The sequence below is a fragment of the Gymnodraco acuticeps genome, unplaced genomic scaffold (assembly GCF_902827175.1).
Source record: "Gymnodraco acuticeps unplaced genomic scaffold, fGymAcu1.1, whole genome shotgun sequence".
Taxonomy (NCBI): Eukaryota; Metazoa; Chordata; class Actinopteri; order Perciformes; family Bathydraconidae; genus Gymnodraco; species Gymnodraco acuticeps.
Window position 1 is genome coordinate 915361 of NW_022990042.1, and position 15656 is coordinate 931016.

Consider the following 15656-nt stretch of genomic DNA (forward strand, 5'->3'; position numbering starts at 1 on the left):
TTCCAATTCAGTTAAAAGGTCCACAAAATCCACTTTGTGTTCCCAAACCTCTTCCCTAAAGTTGGTCCTTGTTTAATGTATTTTTTGATGGAGAAACTACTTGATCGATGACCTGAACTTGCTTTTTCATGTCTTGAAATCATTAATAACCTGGGAACAAAATGCAAACTCTTCTGTCTGTGTGTGCAGTTACAATCGTGTTAAGCCCTAGCTGTTCTGTGACCCTGCAATGAGCTTTTTGCAGCATTCAAAATGCAGTTGTTGAAAGGACATTTATTTAAATGCGCTTTTTTATTTGTATTTCTCTCACTGTGCTTTTCGGGTGGAGTCCCCAAACACAGACATTTCAAATCCTCACAGCCAAGCAACCGGACATTAATTAATTTGCAACCTGTTCTCTCTTGTTTCTCGAAATTATAAACAGCATTTCTAGAGATTTCCAGAAAGGCTAGAAGTTTTCTGTTTTGTGATGTTCGGTTCAAAAGAGATGTCAATCATCAAAATCGACCAATGGGTTCCAGAGAAACGACAAATACACCCATTTCCACCCAAATGACCCTAGAGGTGTTTTTTTTTTGCTAAGCCTCTCTAAAAAGGTCAAATGCCACTTGTTTTGCATCAATCTTGATACAGGGTACTTATTATATGTTATAGTTTGGATTCCTAGAGCTTTTAGTCTACTATCCCATCATTCAAGGGTGGTTTTCACTATAAGTAGTGGTTTATTTTTGGACGGACACTATAATTTACTTTTTTTTAATATGTTCAATCTGAATTTACTTTAAAATAAAAACATCTATATTGATTCTGACTTTTCTACATCCAACTCACAGGTGTATCATTGCTTTGAAAAAAAAGATTATTAATGTAACCCTTTTAGAAGGGAAGATATAGTCATTTGTTCTGGGAATGTCATTTTCGAGCCTGAGACCTGAAAAACAGGCTTGAGGCTTAACAGGTTAATAAACAAGAAGACAGTTTGAAAGGGGAGTGATTTGTAAAATATCCATAAAGAAAAAGAAAATCTGTTTACAGTTCTGTTTCATATGGGTGTTGAGAGATGTATCCATAGATCTCTTAATTTTGCTCTCAAAGTGCACCAGATTGATGCTTTTAACTTCAACATTTAAAAAAAAATCTTCTGTATGTAGACGGAAAGAAAGAGAGGTTATTACACAGAGCAGTCCCCTCCTCTTTTTGAAATATTTAATCGACTTTAACTAACACATTGTAGCCTTTAGAGGTCTGAAGAGGTCAGTTTATGTCTGTGTAGCATGAAGAAGCTTCTTCTGTAAAAACACACACCATGGTTCCTAAAGGAGGTCGGCTGCATGTATTCATGATGAACACGATTCTCTGTTGACTTTAACTATAAGTGCATGTGAGTGGACTCTGTCAGTGAGGATTCCCTCCTTTACCTGCTGCCTGTCCGCTAGCTGCGGTTTAATAATGCACTTCCTGTATGTTTGGAATAGATGTAAGGGAGTTGGCAGCCTGCCAAGCAACAATTGAGTTATCCTTGAAAAGTGAAAGCATAAATAATACAGAAGTACACATTCATTCTACATCTGGAGTTTGGGATTTCAGTTGGAAATGCATGAATATAAAAATAATCGGGTTTATCCTCAACCCTTATAAACATAAAAACAATGTAACGTCAGCTGTGGCTGAATAAACATTTCACAATACTGCCTGTGCTGCTGCACCTCTTATTTAGTATGTAGCTGATTTAAGCTGGAAATCCAACAGGGTGAGCAGGATCCTAACGTGAGGTTTGAATTAGGTTTTAAGTTGCTGTTTAAGAAGCTAGAGCCCAAGGTTGTGCGGGCAGAAGAAGATAGTTCACTTACATGGAGAAGATCAGGTGCAGGACAATTATCAGCATGCTACTATCACAGAACAGCCTCACCTCTGTGTGTGTCTTAACAGTGCGGGGCCTAAAGTGGTCGGCCAGTCCAGTGTCCAGTTGGGATGCATGAGTGCGATGAGGCTGATGTAATGTGCTCTGACAGAGACTTTCCGTGACATTGACACAGCACTCTTCATGAAGGTGAGGACTTGATCCTGGGGGCTTTTAGGGAGTATGTGTGTGTTAGTGTGTGAGGGTTATGTTATGTGGCTGGCTCACTGATGTGCTTAAGGTGCAAAAAAGCACACATGGAGACAGCGCTGGTGAGCACACACACTCAGAGCTCCCGGGGGGGGGCACTGAGTCCCTGCACGGTCCTGTGACAGCCCAGCTTTTTCTCTCTGTGATGAAGCCTCGCTTTCTATTGATCGCTCTAAGCAGAACAACAGGGAGGTGGGAGTGCACACTCTGAGAACAGATGCACACACACACAGAAACGCATATACTGTGCATCGACGCTGACGGATGGAGAGACCTGTTCTGCTCTGCGGTAGAAAAGCACAGGAGAGGTAATAAAGAAATGCCAATGTAAAAATAGGACTTAGAGGTAACATTTGAAGCAAATTTGGGAGAAAAGGGGACCAAGATGAAGGGAGGTATTTGAACCCAAGCCCTTACCATAACCCTAACAATAAGCCAGCTAAATATCTATAACTATGGCATCAAATTAGAACAACAGATTGCATCTAATGAAAACTTCTAAGAAAATGATGACTACTCTGAAAAAATGTAAACATTGACATGTATTATGTCAAAAAAATCACACATAACTGGAGGTTAGCTTAAAGCAAACATATTAAGTTTAAATGAAAAATTCTTTAGGTTCAACATAATATTATCACTTCCAACTAACCTAATACAATTATGTGTAATTTGTTAACATAGTACAATTAATTAAATGCAATGTTTCAGTGCACAAAACAAATCCCTTCACTTCCAAATTCTTGCCCCACCTGACAACGACAATGACTTTTGAGGCAAACTCGATAACCACTTCCTATTGATAAAAAGTGGGTGAGCTAGTGCGTGCCAAGCCCAGTTACTTTTCAAATTGTTGCATGGGGTTATGTATCACACCTCAGTGGGGCTGTCCCTGGGCCACTTTCCAGGTGCTAATGGCCAACTGATTGCCCATGGGCAAAGTAAAAGGCTAGAGGTGGCTTGAGGCGGAGTCAAAGGTCTTAATCTGTGCTAAACTGGTTTAAGGCAGGGAGAATGGTGCAGCAATTTCTCATTCACTGAAGAATGATGTAAAAATAGAAATGTACAATAACCGACAGTCAAACTATCATACTCTCCTCGATTTCTGGACAGAGGATGAATAAAAAACAAGATTAAAATCACCTTTATTTATCCTCAAGGCGAAATTCAGTTCTTCACTCTGGTGTTATTTTACAATTACACAAATAGGTCCGACACACACATACCAATGCACTTACAGGACCTATAGAAATGCACTAATGCAGCGGCGTCAGAGTGAAGAGGCTGCCAGTGTTTCAGTGCCTGGGAGAATTTGGGGTTTGGTGCCTTGTTCCAGGACACCTTGTTCAGTCCCCAGGAGGTGAACTAGAACCTCTGCAACTACCAGGCCACACTTCGTATTTTTGGTCTGATAGGGACTTCAACCGGCAACCTTTTGGGCCCCAGCCAAGTCTCTATAACTAAACTAAACTGTGTTTAAACTGCCAGCAGTATCTGTAAAAGTGTTATGAGGTTTTCATAAGGTTATCAATATTCAGAGTATTACAGTATATGATGGAAGGCCCCCCCTCAGTTTGGAGATACAGACAGGATTATGGATCATCAGCATATCAGGTGCTGGTGACGGAGGCAGCAGCAAAATGTAATTTAGCACCTACATTTTCTTTTAGGAACGCTATATTAAGAGTCATTTCACAGCTTTATTTAAAAGTACATTCTTCACAAGTGGGATTGTTTAAAAAATCTGGATACAAAACATGTAATGTAAACTGTATTCTCTTACAGTTACATTAAATTAGACGTAATTAGACAGCTTTTACAATTCTGAAATTGGGGATTACTAACAGGATTACAATGTTAGTAAAAAAACAAAAAGAGCATGTAGTGTTTGTTGTAAAAGGATCAGATGTTTTCTCTTCTCTGTAAGCTGTACTGTTCTACTGTTAACCCTCCCTACCCTGACAGGTACCACAGTGACTCTAAGTTCTCCTCTTTAGAGCTAAATGAGAGATAGATGGTTTCATATTCAAATGTATGAATACAAATTACATCCTGTGGTCTTTGAGTGTAAAGGTTAGCAGTGGCGACTGGTTGACACCAGTCACCACTGCTAACTGCAGAAGGTAACTCAAATAATAATTCCAAAAAAATGCAAATAAATGCAAAGAAAATACATCTTAAAATATATTTTAAGATCATGTTTAATCATCTGATTCGTCTGTACATTGCTGTTTTAGTCTGTTCTTCTAATTAGTGTCTACAGTGTGCCTGTTGAGCCGTTTTGAGCGACGTGGGTCAAGCCCCGACCTAGCCCCTCTCTCTCACTGTCTAAGTGAATGGTTGCAGTAAAAACTACACTGCGCATGCTCAGAGTATTTTTCTATTCAATGTGTGCAGCAACAAATAATCACCATAGGGGCACTGAGCTGACATACCTACCAAACGTCATCTCATAATTCAGAGAGCTGATTGGCTGTGAGTACGTGTGCCACGGAAATAGTAGTTGTTTGTGAAGAGGAGACGAGAGAGAGCAGCGTATAGTGATTACAATCAGTAGAACGCAAAGAAAATGAATGAAGTTGACCATCTACTTCAGCTTTGGTAAGTTCATTTAAGTCATATATTTTGTTGATCTTCTGTGTTTTGCCTATAGGCTATTGCTCTGCTGGATCGATTGATATTGTGACCCCGGTGATGAGTGTCTGTGTTTTCCTTATACCCCCCTCTCTCTATCGGGACCATAGATAGCCTACAGCAGTGCTTCTCAAAGTGTGGTCCGCGGACCACTGGTGGTCCGTGAGCGCCCCCTAGTGGTCCGTGAGTATATTGGTAAAATTTCACATTTGAAATAAATACATTTATTTAAGTTTTTCGCACTCTCGCGGGAATATCTCCGCAATGGAACGAGCTTAAGTTTCACTTTCGATTGCATGATATAGCCCAGATAAGCACCTTCATCACACATGTTGCCACTTGTTTGTACAATTTTCAGGCGATTTGTAAAAACGATGTGTTTTTGGATATTTGTGGAGTTAGGTGGTCCGCGAGTGTTTTTTTATTGGTTAAGTGGTCCTTGGTATGAAAAAGTTTGAGAAACACTGGCCTACAGCTATTTGTTTACGTGTTTAAAAAAGAACCAGCAGCTTATATATACACATCTAAGTTGTTCATGCCCCACCACTTTTGTACATATAAAAAAGCCACTGAAGGTTAGCATTTATCAGCCTGTTAAAATATACTGCTGCCTCTGGGTGTCTGCGGGAGGATTCAGTTAGACAACCACACAGAAAGTGAAGCCACTGCTTCTTATCGCCCATCAAAGACTCAAAAACAGGTCGGCCTTACCTTAGGCCCTCTGAAGCAATAATGAAATTAAGGGCTTGGGTGAAAAAAATCAGATATGGGAGAATCCAAATTATCAATATAATATAAAATGTGATATATTTTGAAGGCCGGAATGTTTGTTAATTTAAGTAACAACCAATCTCTCACATTCGACCAAAACAATTTAGAAAAAGGACATGAGAAAAATAAATGTTCCAACGATTCATCAGATAAATTACAAAAGGAACATGGTTCCACTTCAAATTTAAATCTTGAATTTAAAAAAGTAGAAACCGGGTAGATTTTATGAACAATTTTAAAATGAGTTTCTTTTGCTTTAGGAGAAATAGGCCATTTTATAAAACAAGATAGAGCTTTTTCCATTACAGATAAAGTGTCTAAATCGGTCCCTTGTGGAAATAAGCCTCTGTTGAAATTGTGAAAAATGTGGGATTTCAAAGAAGCATTAATAGATTTGTTATTCTTAAGAGTATCGCCAATAAATTCCAAACTAGGTAAAACTGATACAACATTTGAGTACAGTAAAGTATTATGAATCATTTCAATAAGTGGTACAGGAATTGCTTTACAGATTTTGTTATAATCTTTAGCAGTGCACGTTATATTGTATTTCGTTGAAAACGCCAAAACATCTAGCAGTTTATCATTGCAATCTAGTAAATCACTAACAAACAAAATACCCCTCTCATGCCAATCACTCCTAAACAAGGATTTTCTGTTTATAATAATCACTCTATTGTTCCATAAAGTAGATCCATGAGGAGAAAAATTGTGGGTAAATATCATTTTCCAATAATGAAGTATCTGCTTATGAAAATTTGACAATTTGGTCGGAATCTTATTAACCTCAAAATCACATTTTAAAAGAAAATCAAACCCTCCTAGACGTTTAAATATGGCCTTTGGAATATGGAACCACATGGATTCTGGCTGGGACAAAAAAGCTTTCAACCATTTTATTTTAATTGTTCCAATCATCGATTCAAAGTCTAAAGCTTTAATTCCGCCTTTATCATATTCTTTAACAAGCTGTGACTTTTTAATGTAGTGAGTTTTTTTTCTTCACAAGAATTGGAAAATAATTGAGTTTTTTTTAATATTGGCCGAAGAGACAAAACATGAGTGGCATGGATAAATAAGTTTAGATATACCTTCTGCTTTAGTAAGAAGAACTCTGCCAAAAATAGTAAGATCTCTAGTTAACCAACGACTGAGAGATTTCTTCATAACTGTGATACGGTTACAAATATTAAGATCTTCTCTCCTGATATAATTTAATGTTATTCCTAAATATTTCACTTCAGGTACCACTTTAATTGAGTCAATAATGGAATCATCACATGAATGGATAGGGAGTAATTTACATTTTGAAAGATCAAGAGATAACCGTGATGCTTTTGAAAAAATTGAAATTGTGTTAAGAGTTTCCTTTACCATGGATTTATTCTTTAGGAAAATGGATGTGTCATCCGCAAATTGACTAATTTTAAATTCTTTGTCAAAGAGGGTAATGCCTAATATTTTGTGATTCTTTATAATAAACGTTGTTAAAACTTGGGAGGTCAGAATAAATAATTTTGGGGAAATAGGGCAACCCTGTCGAATACCATGTAAAACCTAGGGATCATTCCAGGGTTCAAAGATACAGAACTATAGATGTCCGAATAGAGCATCCTAATTATGTTGCAGAAGTGTTCACCAAAACCCAGAAATGTTAGAGTTTTCCAGGAAGTCAATACTAACAGGAACAGCAGAAGAAGACAGACAGGAAATCAATACTAACAGGAACAGCAGAAGAAGACAGACAGGAAGTTAATACTAACAGGAACAGCAGAAGAAGACAGACAGGAAGTCAATACTAACAGGAACAGCAGAAGAAGACAGACAGGAAGTCAATACTAACAGGAACAGCAGAAAAAGACAGACAGGAAGTCAATAGGCTTGTTTGAGACGCGTTGCGGCTCGCCTCGAAAGTAGACGAGAATAGCCGATCGCAGCCGGGGGAGGTCTCAAAAAGCTCGCCTGAAGTCGGACAGCTCGGAGTCAGCTTCGGCTTCTTCTTCTTCTTCTCTCGGTTTTTTGGCGGATTGCAAACAACTTTAAGGTGCATACTGCCGCCTCCGGAGTCGGCTTGACTCGGTTTGCATTTATACAGAATGCACACGTGTTTAATCCAGTGCTTGAATTGGAATGAAAAAGGTGCCAGTACTCTAAAATCAGCAACTTTTTCAAGTCAATTTTATATATACAGCCCACAAACAAGAATTTGGCTACTATAATGCTGGTGGGTTTGTCTCTTTACTACTGTATATTTTAGAAAGGTTCACTGTACTTAATATTTTTTATGATAAGCAGCGGATATGGCTAAAGCTCAGTAAGGTCAATATTAACTGAAAATATAGCAATCAAAGTCTAGATCTTCTGCTGAAGACACATGAAGCAGAGACCTTTCAGGTGAGAGCCCCTCTGGTGGTGTTCAACATTAATGACAAGGAAACAAAGCTCTGGTCAGAAGCATTTTTTATAAAAAGCTTTAACAAAATTAAGTATTTCTGTACATTTTGAATGCAATCTAACTTTCCAACTCAGAAAACGAAAAACGAAAAAGTGCCAAAAGTCTTCTCACATGGCTGAGCTGCTTTGCAATATACTTCACCACTGAAGAATACAAATATGTATAAAGTAAACTATGATGCAATCTAACTTTCCAACCCAGAAAAATGATAAAGAGCATGAACAAAGAACATGTAAAAACAAATGCAAAATTTGCACAATCTAAAATGAGAAACTGTAACTGCAAGTAACAAAGTCTGAGCCATGGTAAAGAGTTACATTGAACACCAAGCTGATCAGATAACTCCCTGGTTGGTCTGAAGTCCTTCTATCTCCAGGATCTGTACAAATCGGCACATTATGCCAAAAGTCTTCTCACTGGGTGAGCTGCTTTGCAATATACTTCACATTGTTAGAAAAGGCTCCAGAAGGCCTTGGGGACATCAGTATCAGGGGCTGGAGCTGGACAGGCTCTTTCATCAGCACTTCTCCTTCCCTTTGCCAGCCAGGACCTCACATACTGTTCCGGATTGAACTGTCCTAGTGATGGTCCATTACATTTAATGAAAACCAGGCTGGACAGTCGGCTGACAGAGAGAGCATTCCTTTTTGCAGTAAGGATATCGTTCATGCAGCTGAATGCCCGCTCACACTCACTAGTGGACACAGCGATGGTTCGGACTGCTTTCAGTAGAGGCTCCATGGCAGCAGGTGTACGGGATGCCCTGGTTTCCTTGTATTCACGAAAGCCCTGAACAGTCTCTCTTCTGTCCACTTTCAGCACTTCGCACAAACGTAGCACCTCTACGTCCCCATACTGTACGTCTAACTCCTCTTCAGGCCAACTTCCAGGATGGATAACTTTCATGTCCTGGATTAGCTGATTGTCCCGGGCCTCCCGGCCATGTAATGGGATTTCTCTTGTGCTGACATGAGAGGAGGTTGTGGAAGTCATTCTGTGTCTCAGATTCTCTACCATACTGCGGAAAAACTGACCTGCATGAATCTGTACAAGCCTGCCATTCTCACGCAGGGCAACACCCTTGAAGGACTTCTCAGCTAGAGCTGTATGAACTGTAGTCATGTGTGGGCCAGGCATGGTGACCATGGATTCAAAAACTCGTATTTCTCGAGTTAAGAGCCTATCTGCTGTAGGCAGTGTCATCTCTCTTTTTTGGAGTTGCCGAGAGAGGTCGCTGAGCTCTGTGAGCGCATCGTACATCAGTCCCAGATTGCTGACAAACGTTGCAGATGTGAGCACATCATCCAGGCCCTTGTACTTTGCTCTGTCTCTGGAATCCCTGTTCGTGTCGTTTGCAGCATTTGTGAAGTGATCATGAAGCACTCGGTAGTTTTCCCAGACTGCTCTGACGCTCCTTTCACTTGAAGCCACCCAGCGGATGGACAAAACACGCCCTATCACCAGGAGACGCTGTCCGACTGCTTGCGCACACTGCGCTAACTGCCTCTGATTTTTGGGGGAGGCATGGAACAAGGAATAGAGTTTGTCAAAAAAGATCTGGAAATGATTGAGCCCTGAGACCTCCTTGACCACATCCCCAACTGCCAGCTCTAGACGATGATTGGAGCAGTGCCACACAAACAGGCTTGGGAATTTACTACACAACTGGGTAGCAACGCCTGTTCTCTTCCCTAGCATGACTGAAGCCCCATCACATGCAAAAGAAACGAAACACTGACCTAAAAAGTCCTCGTTAAAATCTCTTCCAAGACACTCCATTAACGCCTTTGTGATGTCATCAGCCGTTGTTCCATCCAACTCGATCAGCTCCCAAAAAAACGTTTCGGGCTCAGAATCAGCTAATGCTGAGCGTAGACACACAACAAGCACCGTTTTACCACTAATAGTGGTAGATTCATCGACCAAAACACAGAGTTTTCTTTGGTTTTCTGTAATGTCTTTTGCCATTTTTTTCTTCAGCTCATGAGCTATGTGGTCGATGATTTCGCCACAGGTTTTATTGGAGTGCAAAACCCTGCCCACGTTCAGCCCATTCAGTTTCTGTACATTCAAATCAATTGGCATGTCTGTGAATGGCCGGCTATGTTTGCCAATTTTATATGCCGTTCGAAAAACTCTGATAGTGGTGTCTAATTCAGACTTATGCATAGACTGCACTTGATGTTGAATAGTTTCATGTGAAGCAGATGTAAGGATGTCAGCAGCTTTTACATGGGCTTGTGATTCTTTATGTTCTTTGATTTTTTTTCTCAGGCTAGCTTGTTGTTTGCCCTTGTCAACACCGAAATGAGACACTGCACACTCACCCCATTCAGTTGACAGTTTCAGTCCTTGTCCAGTGTGTATTCCCAAAGATTTGACATCTCTGCATATCCGACATCCTAGCTTCTTATCTTTAAGAAGGAGCCATGCATTGGTCTTGCAAAAATATTGCACCTGGTCCGTTGTCCAGCAGTCAGGTGCATCGCTTTGCCCGGTGTTGGTGGTGGCAGTTGAGCCAGCAGCAGCTAACGTTAGAGGCTCTGGAGGAGGCGGCGGAGCTAGTGCTAATGCTAATGCACTAGAACTTGGAGTAGGAGGATCAACCAAAGAAAGCTCCCCATCAGACACAATTTCCAACACAGGCACAGCATTCTCTGTATTTGAAGTTTCTTCCGGCGACAACCGCTGTCTTTTTGCACTTTTATTAATCCACGCTAACATTTTAGAAATGCTAATTTGTGACGTGACTTGCTTTCCTTCTCTCGGGGGCGTGCCTGCTCTGTTCTATCACTCTACATAGCCACCCACTGGGTGGGAGTTGCACTGCATAAACACAACACACGTGCATCTAGGTATGTAAATTGTAAAGCATTAAAACATGGTTTTACTAACAGTTTTCAGTATGTTGTTACTTCGGCATTATTATTATTATTATTTTGAAACGTGTATTACTATTAAATCACGGTCAAATAGGTTAATTTTGACATAGTCGTTTCCACCACAGTATTTACATGGAGAAGATAAGCCCCGCCCCCTCTCCAGCACGTTCTGTTTGAATGACAGGAGTAAACAGCTGACAGCCGCTGTGAAACTCCAGCGGTTAGAGCGATGAGAATGTCCGTTCGGCACCTCATGACGCATCTACTGAGTACCGGGCGGCTGTATATATATATATGGATGTATAATAAGAACGGCGGGAGAGTGTTGAGTACTGGCACGGTGCATGAGTACCGGAGTACCGCCAGCATGCCGGTACTGAGCAAGAAGTGCCGGTACTCCATGGGTCAGAACCAGAAGTGCCGGTACTGCGTACCGGTGAGTACCGGCCCAATTCCAGCACTGGTTTAATCGTTAATGTCAGATATGTACTAAGTAAATACATTTGTTCCTGCTCAAGATTAGATTCAACTTTATTCTTATTTTACAGGTACTGAGACAACGAAATGCAGTTTAGCTTCTAACCAGGTACAACAAGCAGTAAAGTGAAAAGTAATGTACACAATAGACAGAATAAAATATAGAATTAATTGAATGATGAATAAACAGTGAGGGGTATGAATACACTAGATATCAGTCTGTGAGCAGTATGAACAGTGTGTATGAATATGCTAAGATATATAAAGTATGAAAACGGTATGCAGTGCAAGTATAGTCTAAAATATATAGATATTAATTTCATGATGATAAACATTGTGGAACAATGATGAAAAATGGGAATGGATGTGGCGACGTAAAACTGACACAAAACAACAACAAATTTTTGCAGAGCCAATTGGAGAGTTTCATCAGCAGCACGGGGTAAAAACCACCAATGAGCGCTCAGCTCAAGATACCAGCGAGTCGTTTCTCATCAAGCATTTCGCTTCCGCAGCCCGTGGAGAGGAACTGCGCCGCCTCGCTCTCAAGTCTGCGGGCGTCTTTGTCCCGCGAGATTTCAACGTCTCATGTAGGCGAGCCTCCAGAGCAAGTCGGACAAAATGACTAACCATCATGCAACGCACTAGCAAGACGTTGATCGCAACTGCGCAGGTCTGCGTCGGTCTCGCTTGTCTCAAACAAGCCTAGTACTAACAGGAACAGCAGAAGAAGACAGACAGGAAGTCAATACTAACAGGAACAGCAGAAAAAAGACAGAAAGGAAGTAAACACTAACAGGAACACATTATGCGCTCTGCAGTGTTTAAAGACTGGTTAATGGAAAATAAAATGTGAACAGACTTGGACAGTTATAGTAAACCTTGATCAGTGCTGCCGTCATTTTAAGTTACAATGCTGTCGCTGCAGTTCCACACAGTGGAACGGGATATTTTTTTCTTAGTGGAAGCAATAAGATCATCATAACATTTTTAATGACAGCCTCGCTGCACATTTTCATGTTTCACTTCTTCACTTGGCTGATAAGCTGGCCCTGGAGTAAGAGGGACAGAATGATGAAATAGAGGAGTACCGGTAGAGTGAGTGATGACGGTGTACTTCAGCACAGTGTCCAACCTCAGAAGAAAACTGTCTCACAATTACTAACATCTGCAAATATTTTTTTAATTCTCTACCTTCCTGCCCTGCTCTCACCTTACTCCATCTCCTCTCACTTCACCTTCACTCTCCTCCTTTGCCTTTCATCTTCCCAGCTTCTCTTTCATTCTGCTCTCTCACCTTCTCATCATCTGCCCAACACTCCCTTTCCTCTCCTTGTCTCCACAATTTCTCACCTCTCTTTTCTTTGCCTTCTCTTTTTTAGAGCTTCTACACTTAAAAATAGCTCTTTGTTACAGTAAAAGAATAACATATATGCAATAGGCGCGTTCACACCAGAGTACTTTTCCCGTTTAGTTCCGTTAGTACCCCTTATTTTGCGTTCACACCATAAAGAGTACTTAGTGCCGGGAACTTTTACCCCCATTTTTAGAGAGGTGGTACTTTCCTGGGGAGAAAAAAGTACCAATTTCGATTGGCTGGACGAATTGCAAACCACGCCCCGTAAAGCTCTGAAAAGTTTTGTGAAGTAAAATTGTATTTGCTGGCATTAGCATTATTAGCATTAGCATTAGCCCCGCGCACCAACAGAGAGAGAATAACTTAACACAAAAAAAAACATGGGAGCGGTGGAGTGATGAGGAGGTGTCAGCGTTCTGGCGATTTACTGGGAAGGCTTCAGTAGAAGCTGCTGGGAGTCCCAGCAGCTTCTACTGAAGCCAGTCCCCCCCCAACTCCGGGGACTTCCGGCCGGGGACTTCGGGTGGCAGTATACGCCGTGAAGTGGTTTGCGGCCTGCCAGTAAACCCAAAGAAGAAGACGAAGTGACGTCAGCGGCTTCATTTGCGTAATCTTCCCTCAGGGAACTTATTCCGGTGTGAACGCGATCTGTACTTAGTTCCATGGGGGTACTAAGTGCTGGGGAACTAATTTCCGGCACTAAGTACGGCAAATGTTGCTTTAGGTCAAAAATGGTTCCCATGCAGTAGGGCTGGTCAGTATTATGGATCCATTGGTAGTAGTGTTGCACGGTGTACCGTTACTTGAAAGGTACCGCAATACCCTGCCGTTAAAAACGGTACGATTCCTCCGTTTCATTAGTATCGGTACTTTAAGAATGACGGGGAAAAGTACTCCGGTGAGCTAGCTGCCAGAGCATGTGAGAAAACGAGAAGCATGGCTGCAAGTGGGATTGCAACTGCCACTGCTCCTCGGCTTGTTGACAAAAAAGACGCCAGAAGCGAAATTTGGAAGTATTTGAGCTATATCTCTGACAGTGAGGGCAAGCCTACGGACACCACGAGGCCTGTTTTAGATCCCTGCAAACCAAGGGAGCCAACACATCAAACTTGCAACCCAGTCTCATGGCATTTCGTGTTCACCAACACGATTTTTAATCTATTGATTCGTGTTCACCAACACGATTTTCCCCTTTTTTTTGTGTCACACAGAACGATTTTAAAAGCAATGTATTTCTACTGGTAATGTGTTTCGTGCCTGCAGCACGTATTTTTCTCCGGTCGGGTCGTGGAAGACCGGAAGCTGTGTGGTTCATAAAAACATGTTCTTACTCAATATCAAGCCACGATTATTGCTTTTATTTTAAATCGTATAGTGTCGGACTTTTGTTGCCGTCTGTGAGGAAAATAAATGGGGCTCAGAGCCTCAGAATACTGAAATCTGTATTTTTTAAATCTTTTTTTCCTTCTAATTTGTTATTCTTTTCAAAATAACACAGTTATTTACTCACCAATAACACACAATTATCCTTGCTTTTATTTATTGGTTTAATTCCATAATCTCTGGCTTTTTTGAATTTCAAAATAAAAATAACCGGAAACAGACATAGGCCTATAAGGGACATTTCGAGCATCATTGCGATTGTCAACATTTCTGAGTTTAGGATGGCCGAAGACACTACACTACCCATAATCCCCAGCTATCGTTTAGGACTACAGTCCCCGTGATTAATCTTCAAGCTCTGGGATTGGATGTTGGAGTGGCAGTGCGCCAAGGTTACGCCGAGCGTCAAACAGCTGTTTGAAATGGAACGAAACCACGTCAGACTATCCAAAACTGGAATCGAACGCCCCCCCAGAACTACACATGCTGGCTATTGTGTCGCAAAATGTTCTATGGGACGTCTCTACTGAACGTTTTCGTTTTTCCCACAATTAGAAGTTGCCAGTATTAAACACATTGGTGTTATCAAATGTAAAACATATAATTAATAAATGGGTGAAAATCGCTTGTGTCCATAATGCGCAGCATTAATATATTATTGTTACTTTGTAATTCTACTCCACTACAATTCAGAGGTTAACCTGGTATTTTTACTCCACTACATTTATTTGAGTTACTTTGCAGATTCTGATTAATGATGTGAAATATAAACAACCCTTAAAGCAGACTTTAGTTACATGTAACGGAGGTGATCTCTGGGCCCATAGATCTCGGCCTCTGTTACGGGTAATATAGCACTAAAAACATTGCACAGGAAGCAGGGGAATATATGTAATTTATGTAAGTTTGTCTGTCTCTGTTTCCTGGTTTCATGTTAAAAGTGTTCCCCTTCCCCCATGTCTGTGGCTGTTGATTGTGTGCACCTGGTGCCCTGTGTTGTCTCCCCCCCCCCCCCACCTGTGTCGAATTGCTGATTAGTGTGTGTATTTAGGGTCTGTTGCCCTGTGTTTTGAGGCTGGTAGTGTGTGTGAGATCCTTGTGGCTGCTGACTGTGTTCAGGGGAACAGCAATTGAGGCTGTGAATCATGTGCTTATGATTTGAATAAATGCCTACACCGGGTTGTATTTTTGGACGTTCTGCCTCTGCCTCCTTGCTTGGTCGGGCCGCTCAATTGTCAGCTTCACATTACACCTGAGTAAAATTCAGGGAAGGTGATTGTCAAGTGCCAACAATCAGGAGAGATATTTGATAGTTGGTGCTTGAGAAGACTAAACATTTATCTGCAATTGACATGAATGGAAACGAGTAATAAAGTATATTCATTACTCGTTATTCTCTACTAATAGTTAATTAAAGACTGTATATTATGACTATTTTGCACATCCCTTTCAAGATTTCAAGATGTTCAAAGGTTTATTGACATATCATATTCACAACTATGGTGTAGTTATGCAATGAATGAAAAACTTGGGTGACAGGTTCTTCAACAGTGCATTACAAGACATCTATCAATATGTGTGTATACC

At 40.9% G+C, this 15656-nt stretch overlaps 1 protein-coding gene across 1 annotated transcript in view; it reads left to right on the forward strand.

Moving 5' to 3' along the window:
- LOC117545531 (cadherin-18-like) overlaps window positions 1–15656 on the forward strand; it is a 214099-nt gene that overhangs the window by 64643 nt on the left and 133800 nt on the right.